At 41.9% G+C, this 13,294-nt stretch overlaps 1 long non-coding RNA gene across 1 annotated transcript in view; it reads right to left on the bottom strand.

The window, feature by feature from the left end:
- Positions 1-9,342: 9,342 nt before the first annotated feature.
- Positions 9,343-13,294, bottom strand: part of LOC132884516 (uncharacterized) — a 46,054-nt gene continuing 42,102 nt past the window's right edge. Inside the window, exons 2-3 of the long non-coding RNA XR_009654469.1 lie at positions 9,505-9,614; positions 9,343-9,406 (exon numbers count right to left, since the gene is read on the bottom strand). This is a non-coding gene — a long non-coding RNA (uncharacterized LOC132884516). The remainder of the gene's footprint in view (positions 9,407-9,504; positions 9,615-13,294) is intronic.

The raw sequence follows: 13,294 nt of genomic DNA, 5'->3' as shown, positions 1-13,294 counted from the left end.
CAGACAGCCGGTAAGCTCACATTTATTTTTATTTTGTTGTGAATGCGAGGAAATTGTTGCGCTGATGGGGCATTGAGATGCAGGGAAAATGTTTGTGTTTGTAGCGTCTTAAGGTTCAAATATTCACATGGTGCTTTGTGTAATTGTTGGCTGGTAAGGGTTATTGCAACTTGCTTTGTTTGGTCCGGTAAAAGGTGTGGCAACTTGCTTGGTCTCATGTTTGAAATGGCCCAATTTAGATGTGGTTTGATGCGTGGGCTTTATTGTGCTGAATCCTTGGGTGCCAGTGAAGACATGGTTTAAAAGCATGTATCTTTTTCTACTTGCATACAGTGCATGTTTAAAATGAACTGAAAGTATTTCATTGCTAAAATGTTCATGGTGGATATGGTTTGTAAATATGTAGGTTGGCTTGTTACTTGGTAACTCATTTATTGGGTTTAGTAACTTGCTTAATTCATTATGGCCCTTGTGGTTAAAATGTATTTTAATATTTTGATGCATTTACATTGAAATAATTCATTCAAAATCTGTCTTAAGTTAAAGTAAATTCTATCTATTTTCACATACATGTATTTAATGTTAAGCTTTTGATAATCACTTTTTGTGTAACTGCTTTTATAAAAAGGAAAAAAAAACTGTGCAAATTGGTAAATGGATGGTATTTGTCTTTTAAGGTTTTTCACCTGCAAAGGAAAAAGATGGAACAAAGGTCTGGTTTGAGTGAATTCCAGTTTTAATGTTCAGCATTGGTATTACCCTTCAAGTGTGAGAAGCACAGCAAAGGAGCAAAACACTTGACAGTTGTATCCGGGTAAAATTTACGTGAACTTTCCGAAGAAGATGATGCGCTGAAGTGCAGACGGACACACGTTGGAGGACACGGGAGTGCCATATTTGATGAGTAGCCTACAGTACAGTAAATCATCTCATCATATGGTTTTGTATTTCCTGAACGAAATTAGTACTTGCATCACAAAAATTATGAAAGCTGATGTTGGGGAATATTGTCTCCAGCTAATAATGTTAACTATCAGTTTGCCCAGAGTCTGTGAGCTTGTCTAGCCACTTCAATCTTGAATCCTTGCTAATTTCAACAGCTATTTTTGACACCTGTTTTTAGTCCTAGTGTTACATACTTGAATGAAAACTCAGTGTGATTTATTTTTTTAATATCTCTTACTGGGTACTTGCCAAACTGCAAAATACACAGATATAGTAGTACATTGTTACGCGCTTCTGTTTACACATTGCCCTTGATGGAACTCTCTTCTCAATCATGGCTGTTAAAATGGCAGGCCTGGAACCACTGTGTTTCAAGTGGGAGCCCCCTACCCCCATATTGAAGGCCTCTAAATCTGCCACTAACACTTACAACACACAACACCAATCATAACCCCCCCATCCCCCTGTGCGCCGACGACGACACCCCTCACCAGCACCACCCCTGCCCTTCCCGACAAATCTCACTCTGAACTGACTTCAAAACTTGAGGGCCCTGCCACAGTTGTTTATATGCTATCCAGATTTAGCTATTTCATAACACTGATGGCTTCTCTCTCTCATGTGACTGTGGTAAATGAATCCACTTTGCATTTAAGCAAAACAGGAGAAACTGTGACTGTACTACTTATGCCAATCTGATTTAAGAAATTAGTAGAAAGTAAAAGAACTGAATTAATTGGTATGAGCACTAAGGTTTTCCAAATATGTACCTGAATCTTAGTGAAACAAGATGGAGAAGTGATCATGGCACATTATAACGGTATGGCTGGATAAGAATTTTGTCATGACCTTCATGCTTATGGACTTTGTGAGGAGTAAACAAAGAAACAGCTGGGGACTTTAGTGCTCTGTCACTAAAAGAAGTACCGTAAAATAATGACACATAGCAAAAAAAGTACTTGGAAAACACTAAGGATATAGCTGAGAGGGATATACAAGCCTTTCACCAAGTGATCAATGAAAACTCGAGCATGCTTTGACTTGGCTCCCTTCGATTTCAGTGAGAGGTTCAAAAGCCACCTTTCTTGATGTCTTTGTTAAATACTGTGTTCGTTCACCCTTTTTTATTGGTTTACGGGGAACCCTGAAGAAACTTTTATCAGTTTCATGGTTTGATTGATTCAAACAACCAAAACAATGCAAGCATAAGGCATTTTTCATGCAAGCAATGCACCTTCTCCATACAAACGCTTTGTCAACCAAGCTTTGGTAGACCACCAGCTAAAGTTTTGAATAACTAATGAGGCAGATGTGATGTCACGTGAAACCCAGCAATTGGGGAAAGTGGAGTTACCCCTTAATCACCATTGCTCCCAGGTTCGCTCTGACCCAGAGTGGTAGCACCTACCTGGGTTCCAGCTATGGGTTAAATAGTACATCACCAATAAGGTGCTGGCAGCAGGGTGCTTTTCAGTGCGATGCGGCAGATGAACCCAACAGGGTCAACGGCACACAACCAGATGGCATGTGGAAGAGCCACTCAAATGGCCAATGGATGGCATCACTCAGCAAGTCAGTTGTCACTGTGGGGCAACTTCCATACCCATCAGGTTTGTGGCACTTTTGTGCACCACTTGGCATCAGGTCTGGAGGTCCAGAGAGACAACATGATGGGGTCACGACATCATTTGTCTTACCTTCCTGTGCAAGGTGCTTCATTAGGAGAGGAGCTCTGGTGCAGGCCTTGTGGCCCATCTGTTTCTGCGCATCCTAATGAAGCAGTCATCATCATTAGCGATGGACAGCCAACAGATGACGAATCCTGATCGATTGATACCAGAGATCTTCCTAAAATGGAGTTAGTACCTTTTAGAAAAAAGGTGTAACCTTGAGGTCAGTGGTGAGTCAAAATCCACCAACTATCCTGATTTGCATTTGTATATAGCTCACAGCATTTTAATTTACATGTGAAAACCTCTCACAGACCTAGAGCTTGGGGGGTCAACTTCTAAGGCTACATCCACATGACAACGGCAACGAGATGTTATTTAAAAATATATCACGTCCAAATGGGCAATGATCAGTAAAATATCAGGTCCATATGGCAACACAACGCTTGCTGAAAACGATGCAATACACATGCCACACCTCTAGGGGCGCTGTAAGACGGTTCCTTCGGAGACACCAGAACAATAGAAGAAGTAAGGACGCATGCGCATAAACTATTATGCACGAGACTTCATATTAGCCACAAAGTCAGGAAAATCTGTTCGTAAAATTACATTATAATGACCAAATACAATGAAAAGTATTTTTCCAGTCTCACCTGTGAAAGGTAATCCCATGTGATCTCGTTTGGATGGCAAACCTGTTGGTACAGTTAAACGCAGCTAATCTTTATTCTCCGCTTTGACCTATCCAATATGGCGGCGAGGATGACGTATGATTCTACGTGAAAGGCAGCGTCTTTAATGGTCCAGAATAAATTGAATGCTACACGTTGATGGATTAATTTGTTGTTTCTCACCTGTGAAAGGTAATCCCATGTGATCTCGTTTGGACGGTAAACCTGTTGGTACAGTTAAACACAGCACATGAATCTTTATTCTCCGCTTTGACCTATCCAATATGGCGGCAAGGATGACGTATGATTCTACGCGGAAGGCGGCGTCTTTAATGGTCCGGAATAAATTGAATGTTACACGTTGATGGATTAATTTGCTCTTCTACTCCCTTTTTGAGGAATGTATTGTAGGACTAAAACCAACATCTGAAGAGGTGAGATCGCTCCTTTTTTCCCTATTTTTGCTGGCGGGATTGACTCTGCCCTAACTCACTCTCTCTCTCTCTCACTTTGCACCATTACACAATAAATATTCACAGTGAAAATATTTTGTAAGTGCGTTTCATGAACCAAGTTATAGGATTTGTTGACAACTCGCATCGAGTTCGTTACACTTCTACCCGGCGTGACGCACTCACAGTCATGTGGTTGTGACATCATCATAAACAAATCCGTTCTACTCATTCAGACGACTTCACAACGGCAACGTTGCCAGATCTTTCCACTCTGGAACCCGTTCTCAAAAAGATTGCGTTTTGGGCACCCAAAACGCCGGTGCCGTGTGGACGCCAGGCCTAAACGATAAGCAATTGTATCGGAGTCACCTGAATCTGTTGCCGTGTGGACAGGTGCCGTGTGACATTTCCTGGCAGTTCTTCCCAGCAAACACACAACATATATACGTCATAGTGGTTAGGTAGTGGTTTGGTAATGTCGTTACGTAGTAGGCACGTCCTAATACAACATCGTGCCAATACGTAACGACAACGTAGTGGGAATGAATGAGGCCATTTCAATGAAATAAAAGTTTGTAGAGTCATGATTTTGCAGTTAGGCATGTCTTATTAGTTTATCTGCATTGTAACCCTCTAATATAACTATTAGTGGTATTTTTTTAATCCAAAATCATGGTCGGTACACGCAAAACTTTAACTGAAGGGAAGGACTTTCACATGATCCATGATTGCCAACAAATTATTTCCGTGACCCGTGATTTGAGCCTGTTTCTACTCCTGTGATGTGTGATTGAGAATTTTTATTTTTGTGATCCCCAGTGGTGGATCCATAACCCCCACCCCCCTTCAATGACCAGGGGAGGGGGGGTATAAAAGAGTAAACACAACAGAAAGCTTGAAGCTAGCAAAATTATTCAAAATATGCTCAAATTCACTGAATGAACATGTACAGTTTCATTTTCCAGGGCGCCTTCAGGCCGCTCACCAACGCTTTTTGTAGAAATGATCAATATCCCCCCGCTTTCTTTCCAAATCCAATACCTGCCCCTATCCCATGATCCCCTCCACCACCCCACCCTGTTAACTTGGCAGGAGAAGGGCATATGCTGGCTGACCTCTAGCCCATCATGTAGATCACGTTGGTCTTTCAAAACCCATTGAAGGAGCGACTTCCGGCCTCCCAGTTTTTATTTGTGTGAAGGGAAGGTGTTTGGTTATAATTGGAGAGCTTTGATCGACAGAATCTTTCAAGGTAAGAATGTTACCCTTGTTGTCACTATGTGAATGTAAGGTGATTAAGTCTGACGATATATTATATGCAAATGTTATAGTTAAATGTTTATTTTAATGAATGTTAGTGTCTGAGTCTCCACCACAGGAAAGCGCATGCGGTGCCATGTTGTTTGTGGGGGATGATGTGCGTGGTGTTGGAATCCCACCTCCCAGTGATAACCCTGTTATTGAATGTTAGTGTAGATCCTTTATGGGGTAATTTCATTCACCTTTTTAAACCATGGTTTAAAGCTGTGAAGGTTTAACTACCTCTTGATTTCAATCAAAAGATGACTTTGGTCAGTTATTTAGTATTGTTACAATATAAACTGATAAACATGCATCCTAATGCCGCTTTTCCACTACAAACGCGGCTGAGTCGGGCTGTGCCGTGCTGAGTCGAGCTGAGCGGGGCTGTTGGAGTTGCATTTCGACTACAACCGCGCTGAACCGTGCTGGCTGGAAGTGGGTGGACACATTGGGTGGAGTTAGCGAAAGTGGGTGGATGTCAGGTGATGTCGTTAAGCAGCGCAAACAGTGACATCAGTGAGCTTTTAAGCGGTAGTCTCACGACCCGAATAGTAAACAATAAACATGGAGGACATGGAGTCGTTAGTGTTGCTGGGCTTGGTGCTGTGGCTTGTTGTCACCGACAACGCGGACAGATAGTGGCAAGAGCGTATAGATGAGGCGAGGCGCATAAGGCTTCAGAAATTCTCGTAATTCGTAATTATTCTTCTTCCGGGTTTGCGGTGTTTACAGATCCCAGCGCGCTCGCGGGGCGTGTGTGGGCATGTGAGGACACTCCTCCTCACCAATCAGTGCACAGGGGAGTGTCTGCTCACGCCCCCAGCCTCACTTGGCTCAGTTTGGCTCGCTTCAGCCCCACTCCAAAACGGTGCGAGTTTTAGGGGCTAAGCAGGGCTGAAGCGAGCTGAGTCGTGCTGGTTTTTGGTAGTCGAAACGCGAGCTGTGTCGGGCTGAAGTGAGCTGAAGCGAGCTGAAGTGAGCTGAAAAAGGGTAGTGGAAAAGGGCCATAATATGAATGTTTGGTGAAATTTAAAAACTAAATTGTTTCACAAAATTTATTCTGTAGCAACATATGTAGACTACTTATTGGGCTATTTGGAATGTTTCATAAAGCTGTTCCACACTATTTCAGTTTGTTTTACTATTACATGCATTTATTATGCAATCTATAGAAAAATTCACTTGGGTGGAATTTCTTTTTATCTCTTGGGAATATCATTCATCTCCAAGGTTTGCATATTACATTCATTAAAAACAAACAGTAAAATCTTACCATTAACTTAATTCCATTAGTTCTGCAAGATATTAATTGCTTTGCAAATTTCTCTCAGATACAGAGGACCTTGAAGAGCTGTTCAGGCCAAGGAGTACAGAACCATGGCAAAATACCAGATCAGACAGTGAGTTCTATTCTTACTTACAAAAGAGACATGCTAGTGTACACATTTTATGAAAAGATAGAAACACTACTTGAATAAATGACTTACATTTGTGATGTCAGTCTGAATATCTGTGTAGTAACATCTAGTACTAATAATAATACTTTTTTTCGCGGTCCAAATCCTGCGCTCTGATTGGCTGGTGAGCGGGTCCGTATCCTAAGATATGGACCCCCGTTACAGACCTCTGGTGACTCGCTCACTCACAACAACAAACATAGTAGAATTTTTTGTCAACATTTATCTTTTTTTATAAGATTTATTTATAAGATTATCAAAAATCTTATAAATTTTTGCCAGCATTTCTCAGGAGAATAGCATTAATTTTACATCATGGATAGCGATAACAACAGTCTCCACAGCGAAAGTGAGTTTTACTACCCTGAGGAAGAAGAAATAAAAGAAAACATTTCAGGAGAAAGCTAAAAACCCGTAATTTGCTAACGCTGAGCAAAAACATGGCTGAATCCTGAATGACTCCTATTTGTATAAATAGGGGACTACATAGGCAGCAAAATGTAGTTTTTTTCCTGCCATGGAAGTGCACTTGTATACCGAGGAGAAAACAATTTGCATTACAGCTGTGAATGAGGATTCAAAATGGCGGCTCGGCTCGGTTTTCCCTTTCGGGCACTCTCGTTTTCTGTTAGAATTTGGTAAAGAAAAATAAATGTATTATTTACCAGCTTAAGGTCGGTCCGTATGGTGAAATACCGTGACCTCGGCCTTGAATACTGACTTCAGCCCAGAGGGTCTCGGTCAGTACTTTCAAGACCTCGGTCACGGTATTTCACGATACGGACCTCCCAGCTGGTAAATAACATACATTTATTGATGTGTGGTATTTTATCATAAAATCCAACCTTTTTTTAAATTTATGTCTTTAATTCATAAATACATAATGCTCACTCATTTTTATGTGGCCCATGACACTCACCATTTCCTTTTTATGTGTTTTTTTATAGATTATCAGAGAAAGGTTCTGATTAAGACAGTAGTGAGACCAGGTGTGATGTATGGATTGGAGACCGTACCCTTAACAAAGAGACAGGTGGCAGAGTTGAGGATGTTAAGGTTTGCGACGGGAGTGACAAGGTTGGACAGGATAAGGAATGAGCACATCAGAGGGACAGCACATGTGGAAAGCTTGGTAATTAAGCTAAGAGAGATGAGACTGAGATGGTATGGGCATATCCTGAGAAGAGATGCAGAGCATGTGGGAAGGAGAACACAGAGCATGTGTTGAGGATGGAGCTGCCAGGCAAACAAAAACGAGGAAGGCCAAAGAGGAGATGGATGTGGTGAAAGAGGACATGAAAGTGGCAGGTGTGGTAGAGAAGGACGCAGAAGACAGGGAGCAATGGACGTATGCATGTGTGTGTTCATCCTAGGCAAGAGCTGAAAGAGCGGAAAGATCCGCTGCGGCGACCCCTAATCGGGAGCCGCCAAAAGAAGAAGAAGAATCAGAGAAGGGTTCTGATGCACATCGATGAAATTGTGCAGAATTATCAGTAGGTACTTACCTTTTGCAAATATTTTATGTGTACATACATCACTTAATCTGACTGTGGCAGCGGGTGCGTGGCCAAGCAGCAGTCTGTGAATGGAGGGCGGGGTTGGTAAGTAGCTAAGTCATTCCACCTGCTGTCAATTAATGTATGTGTGTGTGTGTGTGTGTGTATATACCCGTGTGTTACAGGGACGGAGCATAAAAGGAGAGAGAGAGCAGAGAAAGGGAGCTTTCTCCTCAACCACAATGCATGAGTGAGTGAGTGAATGAGTGAGTGATGATAGAAAGCAAGCAAGCTGAAAAGCCCGAATAAAAGTATTTGTATAAAACATCAACTCACGCCTGCCGTGCTTCTGTGCTCCACCCACATCAGGAAGTGTTACAGGTGGTGCCGAAACCTGGGAGCACAGAAGAGAACCACCCCATGGAGTCCCTGCCATTCGAAGAGCTCATCCTTGCCCTCGCTACTGCCCAGCAGAACCAGCATCAAGTGCTGATCGCCCTCCGATAGGAGCAGGAGCAATGCTTCGAAGCCTTGATGCTGGCCCAGCAGGAAGATCGCCAGGCATTCCAACACCTGCTCACGTCAGCAGGGACGTCGACCACTGCTGCCGCCACCCTCACAAAGATGGGATCTCAGGACGATCCAGAAGCGTTCCTCTCTCTTTTTGAGCAAGCAGCCAAGGCGTGGGGGTGGCCGCTAGAGCAGTGCGCAGCACGCCTCCTCCCGCTCCTGACTGGTGAGGCGCAGCTCGCAGCACAGCAGCTCCCTGCTGACAGCGGGCTGGTCTACGTGGACCTAACGAAAGCCATCCTGCAGCGGCTCGGCCGCTCCCCGGAGCAACATTGCCAGCACTTCTGGACGCTGGCATTAGAGGAGGTCGACTGGCCATTTGCATTTGGCCAGCAACTCTAGGACGCCTGCGGGCAGTGGCTGAGGGCGGAAAACCGCAACGCAGATGAGATCATTGATCTGGTGGTACTGGACCCTTTATTCAACTACGGATTTCGGTCGATTTATAGTTTAATTTTCGGTGATGATTCATCCAACTTTACTTCCTGTTTTATGTACAACAGGAAGGCTACAAATTAAGCAAAACAGGCTAAATTAAACTAGCTAACAATAAAGCATCGGGGCTCTTGCCTAGGATGAACACACACATGCATACTTCAACCATGAAAGTGAAACTTAATTTATATCAATGTGCGTAGGCTACGTCCTGTTTAATGTACAACAGGATATAAAAATGCATGCAACAATGCACCTCTCCTAATGTCTGTCAAGCTATCTAATGAGGCATAACTTTTAACATTTATAAGGAACAGAACACACTTGAACAAGTTCTTAGAAACATTTTATGATTTATTTATAATTTATAATTGTGGCCTATTCCTCCTGCGGCGCAGACACCTGTACATGGAAACAGAAAAACATAACCAAAATTAATTTGATGCAGCATTGATAAAGAAAGTCAGCAGTAGGCTATGGGTTTCTAAATGCCACCCTACCTCACGTCTCCTCATCCCTCCCTCTCTCTCTGGTGCATACTTAAGCCACTTCTTGATTGCGTCACTAAAAGTAGCGTGTGTGCTCCCTGGCAGCTGCTTTTGTAGAGCATCTGAAAGAAAAAGAACAAAACAACATTGAGACTTTGCATGGTGATAATTGTTAAAGTTTGAGTTGTTAAGACTATGCACGTCACACTCTAGTGGTAGGTGGCAAGTAATGGTACTAGTACAGAAAATGTATGTAAAAATCAGAAACCATAGATGTGAATCTTGTGACAATTTAAACGGGATTAAAAAAAAAAAACATTTTAATTTCCCCATTGACACAAAGCGGAAATAGAAATGCCACTACCGGACCGTTCGTCACTCAGTCAGCCTCCCTGGACTTGCCTGCACACCTGCTTTTTCTGAGTAAGGCGCCTGGTGAGTTTCTTAATCCTTTTTAATCCTTTGCATCTTTCACAATATGTTTGTCGTTGTCGTTATAATCGTAATGTTACAGTTAGTGAAGGAGTTATCAAAGAACGTTTAGAAGTAGTGTGCAAGTACTTGCGACAGCTTACTATTTTATCCTCTTTTACAGCTTTGTGCACATGCATAACCTACCAAACAGGACATCATGGATCTTGGTGTCCTTAAACGCAGTTTTTTCCCCCTTTCCAGCACAGCCCAGTTAAATTGGCTGGCCAAGCTGTTGACCAGGAGGCTACGCAGCATCCGCCTCACTGTGACCCCTACGTCGGTTCCTCCACAAAGGGCTAATGTAACACTTTGCTATAAGTATTAAGTTGTTATTGTTGGGTCAGGACTAGGCTCGTAAGGGAGTAGTTAATTGGCTAAAAGTAAATGACAAGGAACAAAGACCACAGACCAAAAGTTAGATTTATATGCCGGCTTTATCAAAAGTTAGATTTAGAAGTAGTAATTTGAAAATGGTACCTTTAAAACATACATAGACATATAACACAACATCCAAAACCAACTGCATGAATGCAGGGTGAATCAAAACGAATTGGGAATCTTACTCAGTATCCCTTTAACATAAAGAAAAGAATTATTAGTTCTTAATTCTTTAGTTCACTTCAACCCATTTAGTTTCAGTAGTTTAGTGGTTATCTCAGTTGAGCTCTTATCTTAATCTAATTTTAGTTTGCAGTTATCCAGTTATTTTTAGTTATTTTGGTATAACTAATTATATTCTAATTATCCATCTTTAAGCTGTTGATAATCAACATTAACATAAAGATAAACCTAGGTTATTTTTACCCTAATGGGAATCAGACGCATTGGGCATTGCCCTTCTATTACCAGGTTATTACAACCAACCATTGAGCATCTTAATAAACTCAAACAAGAGGTTAACACCATTAAATGCAGTAGGAATCAACGTGACAGTTTTCAACATAGGCAACACAAAGTCAACAATAAATGCCTTAACTGTTCAATGTCCGTTAATCAAAGTTCTTACTGTTAAACAGTCCTTTTAACAGCGAAGGGGTTAATAGTTCCTCAGAAAGCTTGCGCTGTGCCAAGCTTGCTCGGCCGCGCACGTGTTGGTAAGGTAATCCAGAGGGAAATCGAAGAGGTTCGCGGTTTAAACTGTAACAGTCTTACCGCGATTGAAGCTGCTTCTCGTCACGGAAAGGAAAGAAAAGCTGAAACAGTCAGCTTTCCAGTGCGTTGTCCTCTTTCGTCGACGAAGGGAAAAGACGTTTCTTTCGATGTTCAGACTCACAGTTCGAAGCTCCTTTGGGTTAGCTCACCATCTAGCTCGTGTCCACGCGTGGGATGCGTGGCTTCAAAAGCTAGAACTTTTCCTCGTCGTTCACTCGATAATAACTCAAAAATAAAACTGTTAAGCAAAACTACCGTCTATCAACATAAACTGAAGGGTAAAATAAAACACTTACAGAAGGAAAATAAAGATTAATTACAACTTGAATCTCTGCTCCTTTGTTTTACTCGCTGGAGCAACAAAAATGCGTGGCTTCACTCTCTGAATGTTTCTTTGATTCCGCCCGAAATCTTCCGGGGAGAACGACTACCAGCAACGCGACTGGCTGACACATTTGACTTTTCAACTCTCAACCAATGACATAGCAAATTACCAAATACATGAAATAATGTTTTTTTAAACTCTTTTCATCTATTTTAAATGGTTTTATATCCTAAATGTGACTTATTTAAGTAATGAATTTCTGCACAATATTTATTGTTATTTATTTACTATTTATCAACCAAGGGTAATTTTCACCTGGGTTACACTAAGGTAGACACCTGATAGAATAAAATGTAGCATGAAGACAATAATGAGACAATAATGAGGCTACACAAAAGAACAGGTCAGCTCAAAACGACATGCGACCTAGGCCTACATGCTCGATTTAAACGCTAAGTTTTCACACCAACGCTAAGTTTTCACTCCAACAAGACAACTACTTCGACTCGTTTTTTGATTGAATAATGCATCTGCATTGTTGTTGTTTCAAATGGATACTAGTTGAGGGAAATTTCTCCAACGCGTGACATGACTGAAGTTCATCATAACTTCTTAAACTGCTTGAAATTGTATTCGAAATTCCCTTTATTGATAGTGACTGAATAATGGTACGTACCAGATGTCCAGGGATGAATGAAAATGTAGCGTGGTCCAGTGTTTTTCTCAATGTTGTTTCAATGGTCCAAGCGTAACAGCAGGCCGATCCACAAGAGAGTCGCGATCCAACCGAGTGGTGTGGGAGTTTCACGTGCACCCAGGTATATAACGAAAATGACGTCATCCAGTAAACAGCAGTGGTAATCGCACTGCATTATGGGACAGCATGGGACATCCAACGACATATCGCTACGTATACGTACTGGCCCTTTTTTATATCATGCCTTGAAATGAAAGTCAATACAACAGAGATGAGAGACACCGGGTATGAAAGTAACACCAGGATAAGTTGTAACACCACCATTCCCACCAGTTAGGTATAAGATGCAGGTTTTGTAACACTTTCAATCTTCTTAGAATTAATTTATGATCATCTTGGAAATGTTAAGTTATTTGCAAAAAAACTTTCAAAGATAGAAGGTCAAATCCATTGCTGAGTTAAGAAAGTAAACTGGTTTTTGTTCTTTTTTTTATCATTTACTTATCATTATCACTTATACTTATATCATTTACTCGTATCTATGTGTAAGCAGGATAAGACAAACAGTGGAAATTTCAGGCCCGTAGCCAGCATTGTGTGTGTGTGTGGGGGGGGGGGATCTTTTTTCCCCAAAGGTGGACTTCATCTGGCCCCCTACTCCCGTACCCCCCAAATACACGAGCACACTTCAAATCTTCTAATTTAGACATTTAAAAAAATGTTCTACAACACTCTAGCCTAGTGACTTACCAGTAACAAAATAGACTTGAAGTATTCAGATCCGCTCTGCATAAAGCAGCTAAATCCTCTCTCTGTCTCCTGGCAGAAAGCTCCTTGGTTTGCTTGTGTCTCAATCACAGCTGGTATTCTGTAGAAAGACTTCTTTTCACCTTTCCCATCAGCTTTGTTAGAACACCCTAACACAGCACAAAAGTTTACCATTGTAGGTTTTTGATGAACCAAGTGCCTCGTGGGTTCACATACCGCGCGCTGCTGTTATTTTCCCCTAATCACGAGTTTGTTGGTCTTCCAATATGGCGCAGGGTTTGTTTACTTCCGCTTTCGGGTGACGTCAGTGAAAGGGGTCTAATGGGGGCATTACCGCCACCCACTGGATTGGGGTGTAAAGCAGTCTGAACAAAACGTGTAAACAT

This window comes from Neoarius graeffei, chromosome 4 (genome assembly GCF_027579695.1).
Source record: "Neoarius graeffei isolate fNeoGra1 chromosome 4, fNeoGra1.pri, whole genome shotgun sequence".
NCBI lineage: Eukaryota > Metazoa > Chordata > Actinopteri > Siluriformes > Ariidae > Neoarius > Neoarius graeffei.
The sequence above is the reverse complement of the archived record's forward strand: the minus strand, read 5'-3'. Positions and strand labels throughout refer to the sequence as shown.